The 16,950-nt window shown below is 40.5% G+C and overlaps 1 long non-coding RNA gene across 4 annotated transcripts in view; it reads right to left on the bottom strand.

Annotated features, from left to right (window-relative positions):
• Positions 1–2,112: 2,112 nt before the first annotated feature.
• The window catches only part of LOC135295598 (uncharacterized), a 28,853-nt gene continuing 14,015 nt past the window's right edge, over positions 2,113–16,950 (bottom strand). For all 4 annotated transcript variants that reach the window (XR_010357722.1, XR_010357721.1, XR_010357723.1 and 1 more), the window contains 2 exons: positions 6,153–6,234; positions 2,113–2,400 (listed from right to left, as the gene is read on the bottom strand). This is a non-coding gene — a long non-coding RNA (uncharacterized LOC135295598). The remainder of the gene's footprint in view (positions 2,401–6,152; positions 6,235–16,950) is intronic.

Raw genomic sequence — 16,950 nt, 5'->3', positions numbered from 1 at the left:
TATGTGTGTAAAGATACACATACTGAATATTTTCAAGCATTTAACCTATTGGTCCTCAAGCATACAATTACCTGAAGGGAGGGTGCAAAGAGGATAGAGCTAGACTATTTTTGGTGGTGCCCAGTGACAGGACAAGAGATGATGGGCACAAACTGAAACACAGGAGGTTCCCTCTGAATATCAGGAAACATTTTCTGCCTGTGAAGGTGACCAAGCACTGCCAGAGGTTGTCCAGAGAGGCTGTGGAATCTCTCTCCTTGGAGATATTCAAAAGCCCTCTGGACATGGTTCTGGACAACTGGAGCCAGGTGACCCTGCTTGAGCAGTATGATTGGACCAGATGAGTCCTGGAGATCCCTCCATACTTCAGCCCTCCTGTGAATGGGCTTGGAAGCAAACCTACCAGCACTCTTCCAGTCTGCTCTTCCATGTCACCACTGATTCCTATAAGGGCCAGGACAGATTAAAAAATTCCAAGACAAACAAGAAATTAATTTTCTGCCTACTTGGACAGATGCCTCACCAAAGCTTGGCAGAAAAAGTGTTTTGCCAAGTAACTTTCTAGAATAACTTTTATCCTTCTAATTATTTACTTGTCTGTGTCAACACAATATCTTATGGACAGAAATTTTTGCATCCTTTTATCTTTTCTTCCTCAAAAACAAAGCTAGACTCTTGATCTCTGGCACATGTTCTGCAATATCTCTGTTCAGTTCTTTGCCAAAGGCTTCCTGTGTGACAGAGGTTATGTTGCTTTATTCAAACAATAATCCACAATGCTCCCAGTGATTTCAATGCATCTGAGGAGTTTTAGGCTTTAACATTTCTGTCTTATTTCCTTGTTTGTGAAATATAGTTAAGAATACTTTCCTTTAGCTGCCCTTTATGCATCTTCTCCATCTAGAAAATAATCTTTGTGGTAGATGCACTCTCTCAGTATGTGTTTGATGATGTCTGTCTCAGCAGGTCATTCATCTTGGCTGGGAAGCCCCTAAGAATCACTGCCATACAGTGGAAGTAGGGAGGAACTCCACTTGCACGTCTGGGTTTTCTTAAATGAAAAATGGAATATTTCACCCAGAACTACAAGAGATCAAAACTTAAATAGTATACTGCTTTTGAGGGAAGAAATATCTGCACATGTTTCATCCTGAGGTTTGTGGGTCTGGGCAAGAGGTTACATTTCTAAAAAATAAAAGCTTAGGAAAAAACTGGGGTAACCTCAACAAATAACAGTAATACAAGAAAGTGTGATATTTAATGAGACTGACAGCTGAAATGCCTCTTTTTTTTTTCAATATTGGCCTGCAATATTAGAAACTATCTCCAAAACCAATTCTTGCACATAATAGTGGAATCTAACACTGCTCACCAGCAGTTTGTCACAAATTCCAGGAGAATGCTGTCTGCATGTGCCCTAATATTTTGCGCTGCTTGGTGAAAGCAATTCCCTTGAAGAGGAAACGAAAAAGAAAATGAGAAGGGGGTTCCACTACTCATCTCGGGTTTCTTTTGGTGACTGTCTTCCATTTCTTTTTCATGAGGTCTTTGACAAGCAGCAGCACTTATAAGATTTTAATTTCCTGGAACATTTCTTGCCAGGGTAAGAGCTAAGGGTTCTTTTTTTGTCCATTATTTTCCCTCCCGTTTTTACCTTTTAAGATAGATCTGCAGCATGTCTGGAGTAGAAATTCATTACTTACTTTTCCCAAAATGAATATTGAGCTTTGTTTACTTTGTGATATTTGGTTGGACATTCTTATTAGAAATCTTGAGCCAGTTTGTGTCATCCTTCCAATGGCAGAACAGCAATGCAAGGTGTAATTCAAGCTGAGGAAATCCCATTATCATCTTTGAGGAGTGAGAGATTTTTTTAAGTGTCAGTGAGCAGGTTTCTGTATCTTCACTAAATGAAAAAAATCCAAATTGAAACAAAGAGACAAGGACAAGAGTGTTGCTTGTCAGACATTTGCTGAAAGGAACCCATGTGCATTGCTTAATCAGGGCCAAAAAACAAGTAAAGGCAGTAGAATGTGCCAAAAATTAGGAGTTGTGGGGAAAGCTCATGCGAAACCACTCCATATTAGAGACAGGACAATTAGAGACCACGAGTAATCATTTATGTAGGACTCACTAGCCCTCCTTGCCTTCAGTAGCTTTCCATCACTTATGAAGCAGAAGGACATGAGTGGAGACCACAGCATCCCAGCAATCTGTCTGTGCTGTTTAAGAACTTCCCCCAGCCGAGTTGTCCGTCAGATCGCTGGGCAGCGGCGGTGACATTTCAGCAGACGTGTTTAATTATATCAATACATCAATAGTGCTGGCATTTCGGAGAGCTATCACCTCAGGATAAGCTAGGTCTTAAAGTAATCTCTTTTCTGTCCTTCTCCGTCTGCCCTGAAAAATAAAGCTGCATGAGCCAGATTTTTAAACAGAGATAGTATTTAGAGAGAGGTACAAAGCTCAGAGATCTCCATTTGAGAGCCCATAAGCATCCAATTCCCACTGCAGCCCTTGGTGGCCTGGGAATTTCTTTCAGAGCCTAACTTCAGCTGTGAAGTTCCCTTTCAAAATCATCAAGGAGAAAGAGAAAGGGTGGTCCCATAGTACAAAATGCTTGAATCTGCTTTGACTGCCTGCCATTCAAGAGTCAATTCAAATAAGCAGAGCTACACTGGCCAGGAAGAGGTGCAAAGGCAGGTTTGTCTAAGTAACTTGTGCATGCCCTGGCTGCAGCCCCCCTGCAAGCTGTGACAGCCTCTCTTGGGCTGTTCCACTGCTGCCCACTCAAACCAGTGCCATCAGCCAAAGCCAGAGGTCCGGCCTCAGGGCTTTGAAGCATCAACAAATGTGCTGCCAGAAAGAAAAAGCAGGAAGTGTCTTTAGGAAGTAATATAAAAGCAAAAAGAAGGCAAAGCAGCCTGCTAGGGAATTGCAGCTAGCTGTCTGCTCCAGACACACAGAAACTCAGATAGCAACATCATACAGGATGTAAATGAGAGTCTGTCATTTCTCACTGGGTAAAAGAAAATCTTTAGTTGTCTTATGTAACATTTTTACTCCTCTCTGCACATGTTTTCCATGGCATACAATATCTTGGAAAGGAAGGATATTTTTTTGTGTTTCCTACGTGAAAGCAGGAGCTAGAATTAATACAGAGGTCCCAATTTACCCACAGGATCACAGGCTCTGCTCTCACCCCTAACACAAGTGTAGAGTGACATACATAAAGGAGCATGAGCAAAACTGTTTCTCATGTCATGGTGAGAACAGGAGCAGGATAGAGGTGCTGCAGACTGTATCAGCATGTGAATCTCTTCTGTCAGATCCATAAGTAACTGAGGATTTCCAGACTATAGCAGGACACTGACCACTCACTTAGAAGTCTTATAGCCCACTGACTGAGGGGCAAAAGCACTGGGAACTGATGGTCCTTCCCATCACAGTTTTTTCTTCTTGCTGCTTTTTGGGTACCAGTGATGGGCACAAATGGGCAGCAAACAAAGCTCAAGACTTAGGCCCAGTTTTGTCCTCCACTTCTGTCTCCACCAGAGCTTTCGCTGACTGCTGAATTTTCATTCTGTGCCTTGCAAACCTTCCATTAGACATTTGAATCACTATTTTAAAAAAATCATAGCATTTCATCTGAGATAATTGAAATATAACAATTCATTGCTTTTTAAAAACAAACACAAAACTTCATATTTTTCTACCAAATGTTGTTCAAGGCAGTGAATAATTTTTTAATAAATAAAATAGTTTCGTAATAGTTAAAGAAATTTGGCAAAAGCTCTGATTATTGGTTTGCAAACATGTCTATATCCTATTTATATTATTCACTATGGCAGATAGTCTCATTAAAGGGAATTTTTCTTACCTCTGTTGAAGCCTGTATAGAGCCATAGACTAATAGAATGTTAAGGGTTTGAAGGGTCCTTAAAGATCATTGACTCCCAAACACTCACTTCCATGTGGTTATATATTTTATGTAAATATATAGATTGATTTATTTATTTACCATAGGGTAAGTATTTTCTGGACTACACCCTGAAAGCTGAGCTCGTAATTCCTGTTTATGGCCATACAAAACCAAAAAGACTCCTCTGTAGTGTTCTGAGGGCAGTTCTCCTGAGTGGAGCCATTGCTGCTGTGTTTTTCAAATAATTCAACCACACCAATGTGCTACAACCTAGCAATGGATTGTGATTTTAGATATTTTAGGGGAGATTAAGAAAGTCACTGTGTTTAGATGCTGGAGCTGACTCATGCTCACCTACACAGCTTCTCAGCCTGTCCTCTGCCCCTGACTCAGTGACCCCTGCAGGGCAGGATGAGGCTCCTGCAGCCAGACTCTGAGGAAACATGCTCTAGACAGAAGAAATGCACTGCAGGCTTATATAAGCACTCCTATATCCACTAGGATAATGAAAATGCACTGAGGATTGCTTTCCTACAGCCATTTGTTGCTCTTATATTGCTCCTGTCCACCCTGACTTCATGCTAAATTCAACCAACAGTTTTCGATTGTTCTGAAGTGTTCCTTTTGAATCTAAAAGGTGGAGGGAAAATGGCTACTTATTCTGAATCTTACAATATCCAGCTCCACGTTAAAAGTACATTTCTAAATAACTTTTATATCACTCCGGTGGTGGTTTGATTTTCTTGGTGGTTTTTATTTCTGGTTGGTTGGTTTTTGTTTGTTCTGGTTTTTTTTTCAGAACCACAATGGACTGCCTGGAAAACAAAAATTGCTGAAGGGCATGTTCCATCGCACTTTAGGCAGCTGCACACAAAAGTTATGGAAAATTAACTTTCCAAGGTGAACTGGTGAACTCAGTTTAATTCCTAATTTGCTGAAAAGAAAGGCCCTTCAAGCTTGAAGAGCTTGGAAGGATCATATAAGTGAAAAGAAATTTTCTGACAAACCTCATAGTAACAAAACTTCCCACAGCTTGTTAGTTCATGAATCATTTTTTTTGACCCTCTTTGAAAAGTGAACAGAAATTAACATCAACACATTTTAAAAATTGCAACTTAGAAACCAGAATTTTCTTGGTGAGGGCTTTTTACACGTAACAATTTTGGTAGTGTGTGTTTTGAATAGATGAGATGCACCCTGAGGAGCACCATGATTTGTTTAGATGGTGTTGACAGTGACAAGCTTAGCTAGAAAGGAGGAAAGGAAATTTGAGGAATTAAATCCAAGAGAATAGGAAAAAATACTGGACCAACTGATTATGGCATAGCTTGGCCAATAGGTCTCTCAAGCTGCTGAGGATACGTCACTTCCCTGTTCTTCCTGTGCTCTCCCAGCTCCTGATGGACAGAAGGAGCTGCTTGTACCTTGTTTGTCAAATTGGAGACCTAACTGCTTTGTTTTCCCAGTGACTCCTCTCTTTAAGCCTCTAGAGAGAACTTGTGAGTTTAGATCTGTCCCCAGAGTCCCTGAGACCACAACATTTCCTTTTAACATTTTCTGTTGCATCATTGTCAGTTTCCCTGCTCACTCTTAAATCAATTCTCTTATTCTCTTTCAGCCATCTTGAGTGACATCTCCAGCTTTCCCTCATTCCCTTGCAATTTCTTCCTACCTTGATAAAAAGTACAGAAGTTTAGGGTGAAAGTATGATTTTTCTTTTTTTCTCCATCTCCATAACTTGCTTTTTAATTTATCTTAGGGTATATCTAACACACTGATCAAGATCTGATCTACATCAAACTTTCATTATGCAAAATGATGATCAGAGCAGTTGCTGTCAGGCAAGCATCAAAGGTGTTGTCTGTACTTCATATTGTTCTACTCTAGCTTTTTGCTGATAAATTCAGTGCTGACTTCTTCAGATATAAAGGTAGGTACTGCATTCACACAGAACATCTGTCTTTATCTCGTGGACTTATGAAGTATCAGGAGGATATATGTATCTCATGGATATTATGACTTCATTGTTAGCCTCTCTTATTCAATCTTTCACTTTGTGTCATGATGGGTTTAGCAAACCCAAATGATTTGCCACTGACTTTGGTTTTTATTCTGAGTGACTTACGTTCTCAGTGCATCCCTTAAATTTTAGGGCAATATAGTGTTTATCATAGAGACTAAATGATTTAAATCACTGTTGACACTATCAGTTTTACATCATTATAAATACCTTGACTCCAAAGGATTCAGGCTGTGAGATGCACTCCAATAAATCTCTTCCTCAATATTGTCAGGGCTTGAAATGGAAATGTCTGCAGTAAGGAAAAGACAGAATTGTTAAGGTGTCATATTTATCTATTTGAAATAAATGGTGAGTTTTTTAATCTTTGCCATCAGGAATGATAAACAATTCTGGAGTTGCTTATTATAGTGCTGCACTGAAGACCTCTTGGAATCTCTCTTCAGTTGAGCAGAATTATTATGGCAGGCTAATGAAGAGTAATTTGATGCAGGGAGTTAAAATCCATGGTAAATAAATCCATGTTTGCCCTGTCCTCAGTGTCCAGAGTCTCTGCAAGAGTAGGGGAAGGTTCTCATTGAAGCCAAGACCACTTCATATTATGCTGATAGGGAAAAGTGTTCTTAAAGTAAGATTGAATCATACCTAAACCCCCTTTGAGTGGTTCTTCTTTATATATATTCTGAAACAGCTTAAGCTGGCCTCAGTGATCAGATTCAAGCAATTACAGTGTTAATAAAAATAAATGCCATTTTTCATTTTTGCTGTGCATGTTTGTGTCTTTCCATATAGTCTTTCAGTACTTGTGAAGGATTTTTAGTAGAAATCAATGAACATTAGTAACTTTAGTGTAATATAAGTAATATAAAAAGCTGCATTTCATAGCATCATTTTTATGGGCAAAATATCAATGTGTTGGCTTATGTGACTCAGAGCACAGGGCAGCACTAGGGAGGAAAGGAGCTATAAACCATTCAACCTCACTCGTCTCATGTAATCTACACAGAAATCTAAATGCAGCCCACTGACAGCTCTAAAATAGAGCAAAATACCTTCAGCAGTCTCACAAAACCAAGGGAAATGTCACATCTAAACCTAAACCATAAAAAAGAGGAACTAACACCCAAAAGGAGCTGGGGAGCTGGTGGGTATTTTAATAGCAGGATAGAAAAATGAGAGCTAGGCAGTATTGTACATCAGCTTGAAGAAGAGGGGCACATGAAATGGCCCCCAGGCACCTGCCATAAGAGAGGGAGCTCCAGGGACCCCCGACACCAGCAGCACCAGCCCTGTGGGCATCTCCCCATTGCACGGAGAGGGGTGGCCTTGGCTGCTGCAGCCCTGCAGACAGGCTTTTTCTGGTGTGTCTCACCTTGCCAAAGCTGCCCTCTGTAAGGGAATTTGAGACTCAAGGCTCCCTGGGGCAAGCATCAAATCTACTATTTGCCTTTTTGTCTAAGACAGGATATACCAGCCAGTGCTTGCTAAAGCATGCATAAAAACACCAGCTAGGACTAACAGAAAGTATGGTCTCATAGCTATTGTATGCTGCTTGGAACTCTAAAAACCTCATTTTTCCTTCCCGGTGTTCATAACATGAGAGATATTTTGTAGTCGAAAATACCACCATGGCAACCTGATCTGGCCACCTAAACACATGCCTCAGAGACTAATTAGGAGAGATGTTTAAATTGCTATTTCATGCAGGAATGCGGTGCAAATTCTGCACCACAAAACCTGAAAATTCACTGCCTAAAAGACTTTAAACTGTGACTGGAATCAAAACATCTCAGTTTTAGTGCCTACGTGCCAATGAACCCAGTGCTGAAAGCTGACCCAAGCATTGAGCCTTTTGCAAGAAATGTTTCTGTATATGAAGCTAGGTAATGAATGAAAGAGTGGAAAGTTGTATTCAAGGACATATAGTCCTAGGGAATTTTGTACCAGCAAAACATGCTACAAAAGACTATTTCTATGCAAGTTCACCAAGCCCTTGACACCACTGGCAGCTTCCAATTAGTTTCTTCTTCCTTCAATCAGTTCCCAGTTGCAATCTGGGGAAAATTCTGGCTTCCACCTTAGCTCAGGAGTAAGAAATACCTCCTTACTCCAGAGGTATTTCCATGGTAGTTAGTTCAGACAGATGTTGTACTCCTTAGCATGAACAAGATACATTAGCACCTTGCTGTAGTGTGAAGAAATATTTCATTACAAGCACATAAAATTTGCTGCCAAATTGCTTCATTATGTAAAGCCTTTTAAGAAAATATCCCAAACCTTAAAACAAGATTTTTATTTAAATATGAAATATAGCTTAAAAAAGAAAATAAAAGAGGAGGAGAGGGGAAATTAAACATTACTGACTTTATTGAATGTCTCTATTCAAATATCTTGCATAAGCAGACATGTCACTTTAATCAGATAAAGCCCACCAGGGAAGGTGGTAATTATTTGTATTACTTCTTGACAGCTATAAAAAGCTAAAATGTTACTGAGCAAATCCTGTCTGAACTATTTAAACAATTGAAAAATGTGATTTAACAGCTAAAACAAACTTAATTCAGGCTGATCTCTCATCGACATGTGTAAGATGAAATAAGCTGGCACTTTATACAGGGAATAGAAAATAACTTCACAATGCCTTCACCTAGCATGGTTAAAACCTGGTAACAAATAAATCCCTCATTACTATGACAAATGCAGGAGATGATGGCCATTTCTACACTGAGATCTGCTGCCTTTAAACTTTGGTTGACAGTAGCCAGGGTGGGGTTTTGCCTTGAGAATTCCCAGACAGCTCAAGCATGAAATGACCAGTGGATGAGACTGCCTCGCATAGGCAGAGGGTATAAGGAAAGTCAAGAATGAGATCTGACAAAACTGTTAGCCTTGTCAGGTCCACTCCAGAAAAATGACCTGCCAAGGAGCAAGGCTTGAGGGCAGCAAAAGTCCTCACTGGGTGGTAGACCCTGGGCTGGGTGCCCTCAGGACAGCTGTGCAGCCAGCTTGCCACAAACACCAACAAAGTCATCAGGAGAGAGGTCTGCAAATGCAGCTCCAGCTCTTCAACCACCAAGTCAGCTTCTGAGGAAGAGGGGTGGGAAGATTTAATTCAGTCCAGTCCTGGGGAAGCCCTAGGCTGCCACTCACAGGAAACCCTTGCTTTAAGGGTTTTTTCTCAAGTACTAGCCTTCCTTAGGCCTTCAACACTCGAGTTCAGAATTACACCAAAGCCAGAAAGCACAGTGATTTCCAACAATAAAATCTGCATGGCTGGTCCAGAAATAACACACATCCTATTATGAGAACTCTGGTTCTGCAGATGAGTTGCAATGTTAATAAATCACTATCACACAGATTCCTCTTTCCCTCTTCTTCCCTCTTTCTATGTTTGCAGTCTCTGCCATTTGGTGCCCCTGCCTTGTCTTTATAACAATACAATAGAGAGCTGTTTCCCACCTTTGTTACTCCCAGGTAGCCCAGACTCATCTCAAAACCTCCAAGTAGGTATTGTCTTCAAAAATCTAAGTGCTTGAAAAATGAGTCACTCCACAGGCAGCAGGATTATTAAACCCTGACTCTCTAAAGATTTATCTAATTTCTCTTCAAGGTCTTTGTTTCCATCAATAATTCAGGTTCCCACATGCCCCTTATGTGATCATCATGGCACAAGAGGAAGCTGGAAAACACTGGTTAGTTGGACAGCAAAGAGAAGGAGCTTTGTAACCTGGACAAGCAGCTTCTATTTCTATGCCCAGGCAGACCATGTCTCTGTTTTCAGCCATTCTTTCATCCTCACCACAGCTAGAAAAATATCATTAACAAACATCAGGATCATGATTCCTGTACTTATAATGACTTCCTCCTGGCTTCCTCTTACCTCTAATGACTGCAGCATAAACAGAGTCTGGAAATAACTGCAAAACTTAGAAATCCTGCACCTGAGCTCTCCCTTTTTTGGCAGAAGAAGTTTTATTCAAACATGACACTTAAGGCACTGTCTCCTTCTCTCATGTCTTTGCTGTCACATTTTGGAAGTTCATCTCCACCTACAAAAAGCTTTGCCACTGTGGAATTGAGGGCCTAAAACTTAGTTTGTGTAATCTAAACCCAGAGGCACCAACACAGATTAATCATTGTGGGCACTGTCCTCCCCACAGCTTCATGTTAGGTTAAACATGGAGGTTCATTCACCTTTCTCACCATCCCCTCATCTAATGTAACTTGCCATAATTGTTTCGTGCTGAAAGATGCTCACCAAAGGCACGGAAGGAACCATGTAGAATAAAAGACACTGAAGGCTATTTCAAACTTGTGTGAGCAGATTCACAAAGAGAACAAAGGTCATGGAGTAAGCCTTATGTGTCAGGACACAGGAAATCCTGCTAAAACACTGAGTTCCCCCATGGCTAGTGGAGGTTCAGTGCTGTCAGAAGACTGGGAGGTCATCTGTTAATAAATGCTCCTCCCTACCTGGAGAAGCCCCACAAGAGCCTGACAGGGTTTGAGGTTCAGACTACTGGAGCTGATTGGTCTATCTGGAAAACTGAAATGTTGGGGATTTTTGTTTCTGCTGGCAGATGTTATCTTTAAATTCCTGCTGACAGTCAGCCTGGTGCAACAGGGACAGATTCTGTGTCAAGTTTCATCAGTGCAATGCAATGAGCCTGGCCTATTTTGGAAGTTTTCTTTTCATCACTTTTTCATTTTGCAGCCTCCAGCCAGATGCTTGCAACTCCACCAACCCTCCACCACCTTCATGTGTATCAGATCTGAGCTTTTTGATGTACTATCTATTTCCTGTAGATGTTCCAGTACTTTTGCTCCTTCTAATGACTTGTGTTTCTCCTTTGAACAACTTCTTTCTTGTGTTGATTTCCTGGAGCACTTATCATTTATTGATGGATAGTTAATTATCACCAGGCAATAGATCTTGCTCAATTCCCTAAAAGCAGCAGCTGACATTTTTTGTGTGCCTCACCAGCAATGATCTTTCACAGTCACATTCTTTTCAGCAGACAATACATGAACCTGCAGTTAATCACACCGAATGAGTAAAGGATTCTTTCTTGTCTTTGGTTAAATCTCTGACTATCTGCAAAAAGTCCTGATCAGTTTGCAGAAATGCCTCTGTCTATGGAGTGATTGATTGCAGGCACCAACTCTCCTCTATCACCAAAACATTTTACCATACCATCAAATTACTGGTCACAGCTTAGTTTTGCTGTCTGGTTACAACTACTCATCAAAATTATCTATTGCCCCTGCCTGGAGGCATAAACATCAAATTCTCTTGCTCTACTCCTCTGTGTTCCCAATTATAATATATTGCCCTCGTGCCTCTTCTCTATGTGCAAACCCTGTCTGATGCTAATTCCAGACTCTGTGTACAGCCCAAGCAAAATGTTCTGCAGCAGCAGGGAGCTAGGGAGGCAGTGGGTGAGCTCAGGGGCTGTTTGTGACTGCTGATGCAGCCCTGTAACCGAGGGGTATTTCTCCCTCTGCTCCCTGCCTGCCAAACCCAGGCCACCCCATCCAGGCCTGCGTGGTGTTTCCCAGTAGATCTGCATTACCACTTTCCTTGCTGTGCAGCATCTACCCAAAGGGCTGAGGAGTGCTCTGGCACTCACCTGAAAGAGAGCCCTCAGCCACACCAGTGAAACAGAGCTGGCTTTCTACAGCCTGGATGTCTCCTGTGCACTAAAGCACTAAAATTTTAATCCACCACACAGAGCCATTTTCAGTGAGGTAGAGTTTGCTTCTTAGTTGAGACAAATGCATGCAGACAAACATCCAACCTCCCAGCCTAGCCCACTACTCCTGCCTCACAGGAACATAAATCAAGTACCATGAAGCTATCTTTGCTGCTGCTAAGACTTATTGGATCAATTGTCTTTCCTTCCTTTAGCAGAGGACCTTGCTCTCTTATCAAAATGCTGGGTAAGATATCCAAGTGATAGACTCCAAAATGTTGGAAGTTTGACCTTCCAAAACCTGACACAAGCTGATGTTAAAATGTATTTCATAGTTAAAGAAATTTGCCCCATTTTATAGATTCTATTGTGAGCATAATGAGCATAAGGAACAAAATTGCAATATCGACACTAAATTTTGCTTTTTCATAAATCTGTGTTCACCTCTGGTTGTCCTTTATGTGATGGAAGAACTTATCAAACCAAATCTGAGGTCATCAGGAGAAATGCCATTGCTCTGATACTGGCTGGGATAGTTATCTTGGGTTTAAAACACATTGAAAATTCCCTGAGTGAATCAGCTGATAACAGATAGGACATTACTCATGGTTTTACACTTGGCAGTTGAACTGGTGCTTTATACACTGTATATTTGATTAATTCCTTTTTGCTGGTGTCCTGACTAAATTCAGAGCACAGGACATTTTTTTGGATAAGAGTTTTTCCTATGGTTTTGTAGCACTCTTTCCTTCCTAAGCAAGATTGATCTTCCCAGGGGAAGCACACATTGTTGCAGACTGATAATCATAGATTTATTGCACTGAGAAAGCAGTGGCAGACATACAAAACTTCTGGCTGTTAATGAGTGGGAAAAGCCTGTTTGATCCCAAGAAGGTGTTGTTCAGGTGGAGACTTAGATTTTGGTTTTAAACACATTTCTCTAGTTCCATTTTTGTTGTGGCGCTGATATGACACACAAACTTACTTCATTTGTCACCTGGACTCTCGCCAGCTCAGCATTTCATGCATGCATTTGTGCTTGCAGCAGTTGGCTATGAAACACTACCATGTGAGACTAGTCCTGTATTTTCCTCTTTCTATAGGTGATTGTGGCTGTCAGGTCACACATTAAGTTTTTATCCATCAACACATGGCATCAACCTGCTCCCACTGAACTTTGAAAAATATTTGCCTTCTGCTGGATTAGAAGACTTTGCTTGGAGTAATAGCACCAGGGCTGGCCTCCAGCTTGTGAAAGTGCCATCCAGCTGCAGCAGTGTACCCCTCCCATATTTGGGGATGTCCTTCACTTCAGCTCTCCCCTTCTCTCAATTAAAGTGTTCATTATATGTCACACCTTAGAATTCATGCATTAGCAGATGTTAAGGAAATTGATTCAAGTTTTTGCTTTTTATTTCATCTTTAACCCAGCTCTCTCCTTTAATCTGTATATCCACCTAGAATCTGGATCTTTCTGATTCTATCTGTTCACTTTTGTACCTAACCTGTCCCCCTTTCCCACTCTAACAGTACTTTTGTTCAAACATTTTCAACCTTTCATCTCATCACAATCAGCTTCTTCCCTGACATCTACTGCAGCAACCCAGGTTCACTTAATATCCTGTTAAGATCCTGCAGGACTTTCTCCTGTGATGATGTACCTTTGTCCCTGCTTTGGTTCCCACTCTCCAAATCTAGTCATTGACAAGGAGCCTTCATGGGTGTCCATCTTCTCTCTGCCATGTTTAATTGTGACAGTTCACCCTTGCCCTGAGCCACATTGCTCTGACACTTTCAGTGCCTCCCTTGTCTACATCCAGCACTGGAATCTCAACATTTTATTTCCTGCCTCCCCTACTGCTCCCAGTACCTACCATTGCCACCCCTCCTCCTTAAATACATACGCATACTTTAATGGACTGTGAAAAATATAATTATCTACAAGGAAGGTGCTTTGAAGGGACCTCAACTTGTACATAGAGCATGTTGACCTCCTGCCTGAAGGGTCGTACTCTGGATTCTGCTACAGCCAGCTGAGAGAGAGGTGTATTGGTTGCTTGTTGAAAAGTCTGGTTTAGGCACCTTTCCAAGAATGGTGGGATGAATAATCAAAAACTGTTAAACAGCATTGGCTGTTGATTGTGAGGGCTCCAACAAGCTTAAGCTAAATACTCTTAGAGGTTTGAAATTACAGCTCATCTTTAACCTTTGTCCTTGCTGATGTGCTCTACAGACCTATAATGTGTTTTACAGACCCCTCCCTAGAGTGAGCACCACCACTCACCTTTCTTTTCCTGCCTGCTGGTGTCAGGGCTGTCAGCAGGAGGAGAGCAGCAGGCTGCTTCCCTCTGTCTGTATGTCTGTGAATGATGAGTTTAGGTCCTGGACCAGACCCCATCCGTGAGCTCAGTGAGAGCAGGACCCTTGGCACCTGGCAATCAGCCCTGGATAAACAAGCAGGGTCACATTACCATTTACTCCAAAACCCCTGCCCCAAATTGCACACCAGCGAGGGGCAATGAGCTTTGGAAAGGCAGCAGAGTGAGCAGTGCTCCCACAGACACAAGGATGGAGAAGTAAAGGGAGAACTGCAGAAGTAAAGCGAGCAAAGGAGGAACTGAGACTTTCAGATATACAGCTGCTCCTCTGGGTCACTCCACCTGACCCAGGATAGCTAAATGGAGCATAGCACACAACTGCAATGTGACCTACAGGGTGCATACATTTGAATCCACATCACTGCATCAAGTGAATGGTGAATTTAAACTGTGCAATTTACTGGTTTTCCCTTGAGATTGAAAAGTGATGACCTTTGGTCAAGGAAGGGAAGCAAAATTAGTTCATGCCGTAATTCCAGAAGAAGTGATAAAAATAACTTGAGATTGGCTTTTCATTAAGTCCACTACAATATTTTATACTATTTTATACAGATTATGCTTTTCTCTTTTTCCTCAAACCAAGGATAATTTTCCAGTCAGGAACAGAAAAGCCATGCCAAAAAAAAAGGAAAAAAAAAAAAAAAAAACCACTCATGAAAAAGAGTTCTTAGGCTTTGGAAGAAAATAAGTTCATGTCCTGTCCTTTAATGTACAATAGAGAGACAACAAAGTTAGATCCTTTCTTCCTAGAGAGAATTTTTTCTGTCATGCATTTCATCAGTCAGAGCACATGTAGTATCACTTGTGATCAATGATTTCTGGGCAAAACCAAAATCTTGGGTTTGACTAAATTTTTTTATGGACCACAAATAATAGGGTTTTATAATAAAATAAATATATTTATACAGAGATATATACAAACCAAGTATATAAAAACATATGCACATTTATCTCTGAAATCCATACTAAGTCCCATCTGAAGGTTTGTAATTTATTTTACAGGGAATATGAATCACAAAAAGTAAGCTCATGAATATAATATGATATTTACAAAGAACACAAAACCTGCAGTCCTTATCTAGCTAAACAGTTAAAGATGAGCTTAAATGCTACACAGAATGAGGACTTATGCAAGGATCAGCACAGACATGAAAATTTTTTTATCCACTTTTAAAATTTTAGATAAAGCTTTCTCATGAGAAAATTTTTAAGTTTAAAATAAGCCCTTTTTCATTATTCAGCACCAGATGCAGATGCTGCACAGGTTTGCTGTGTAGCCAGTGGGAGACAGTCTTGCTACAGCAACTTTTAGGGCAGAACAGGGCATTTTTCCTCCAGACCATTTGACCAGTGTTATTCTTTTTTTCTTTTAAACGCTAAAATAGAAAATAAAGCTTTTACTCAAAAAATAAGATAGTGAAAATTGGAGGCATTTCACAGCATACTGAACTAACAGCTTCTCCTCTCCACTAAGAGATCTCAATTTCCAAGTTTCTTCACCCACTCAGAGTCCTTTCAGCTATTCTGTACACATACATCTTCCCCCTTGGACTGTGACCTACTGAAAAACATATACTTTCTTCCTTAAAAGAGGCTAGTGTATATAAGCTAAATAACAATGAATGGATGCTTTTCAAATCCAGGTCAAATTTTCCATCCATTCTGTCATAAATCATCTGTCAATTTTAAGCATTTCCTGTTTCCACAAGTTTAATGCTGAACTCACAATAACAAAACTTCCACTGGGTTTCAGAGAGCCCTTTTCTTCTCATCCACAGATATGACTGAGTCCATGTTAGCTGGATTTTTTACTGATCAGTCTGTAGATTTGTGGGATCCTGTTTCAGCAGCTTGGGAATAGTTTGATTTGCCATGCCAGACATACCCAGCTCCACAAGTCTATCTCTTTCAAGGATGTCACAGTCACCACTTTTTTCACAAGTCCAAAGTACTTGTGTGTGTTCCTTTTTGTACATGGTTTTCTGAGTAATTTTGAAGTTATATTATATTGTCTTGGCTAGACAATGCTTTTCAATGTGTGTGCACCATTCCCAGTAATGCAAAACAGAAGTTTGAGAAACTGGAAAGTTTGCTAAGGATAAGTCCTTGTTAGGTTTTGATGTTTAGAACAAACATTTAGGCTGTTTGAAATTTGCTGTTTCTCACTTCCTACAATTGTACCACACCAAGGTGGGCACCACAAACCTCTCCACTTCATGCTCACCATCCTGAAGAACTGCAAACATCAGTATGATCTGACAACCTATAACTGTGACTGAGAAGCTGACCTTGCTTGCCGATTTTTTTTAATTCTGCTTTTATCACACTCTCTGCTACGGGAGACAAGCTGATTCAATAATAAATGAAAAAAAAAAAATTAAGTTCTTCAGCTGTGAAAACCAGGCTGGACCCTTGTGCTAAATTTACCAGGAATTACTTAGGTATAGCAAAATTCAGTCTTTTACTAATGAAGGAGGCATGAATAAGACAATAGATCCCTTCAAAACAACTGGGATAAAGATTTATACAATTTTTGAGGGCTGCTGTCTTGAGATATTAAACAATGATCCCTGTCACAGGTTAGCAATTACTTCTTTACATGACAGCAAAAGCTGTCTCTGAAATTTCAATCTTCATTCCAAAAATTGTCCTTTTCATACATATACAGGACACTTGAGAAAATTATGTATTTATTTACATTCAACTTGCAGATGAAAAAACAAGATCCTGTCTGCTCACAGATATTACAGACCATAATGCACTTTTTTCAGAGGTAGATAGTTATCCTCAGTGTCTTAGTAATTACATTCTGTCCACCTGTCTTCCCTGGAGGGATTTGAATTAAAACAATACTTAATCTCCTCCAAGGTGTGAGTCAGTGTGCCTGAGTTCCAGCCAGGGGACTTTACATTTCTGCATTAGATGAACTAATTATTA

The sequence above is a fragment of the Passer domesticus genome, chromosome 2, assembly GCF_036417665.1.
Source record: "Passer domesticus isolate bPasDom1 chromosome 2, bPasDom1.hap1, whole genome shotgun sequence".
NCBI lineage: Eukaryota > Metazoa > Chordata > Aves > Passeriformes > Passeridae > Passer > Passer domesticus.
Note: the sequence above shows the minus strand (reverse complement) of the source record. Positions and strands in the feature narration are given on the sequence as shown.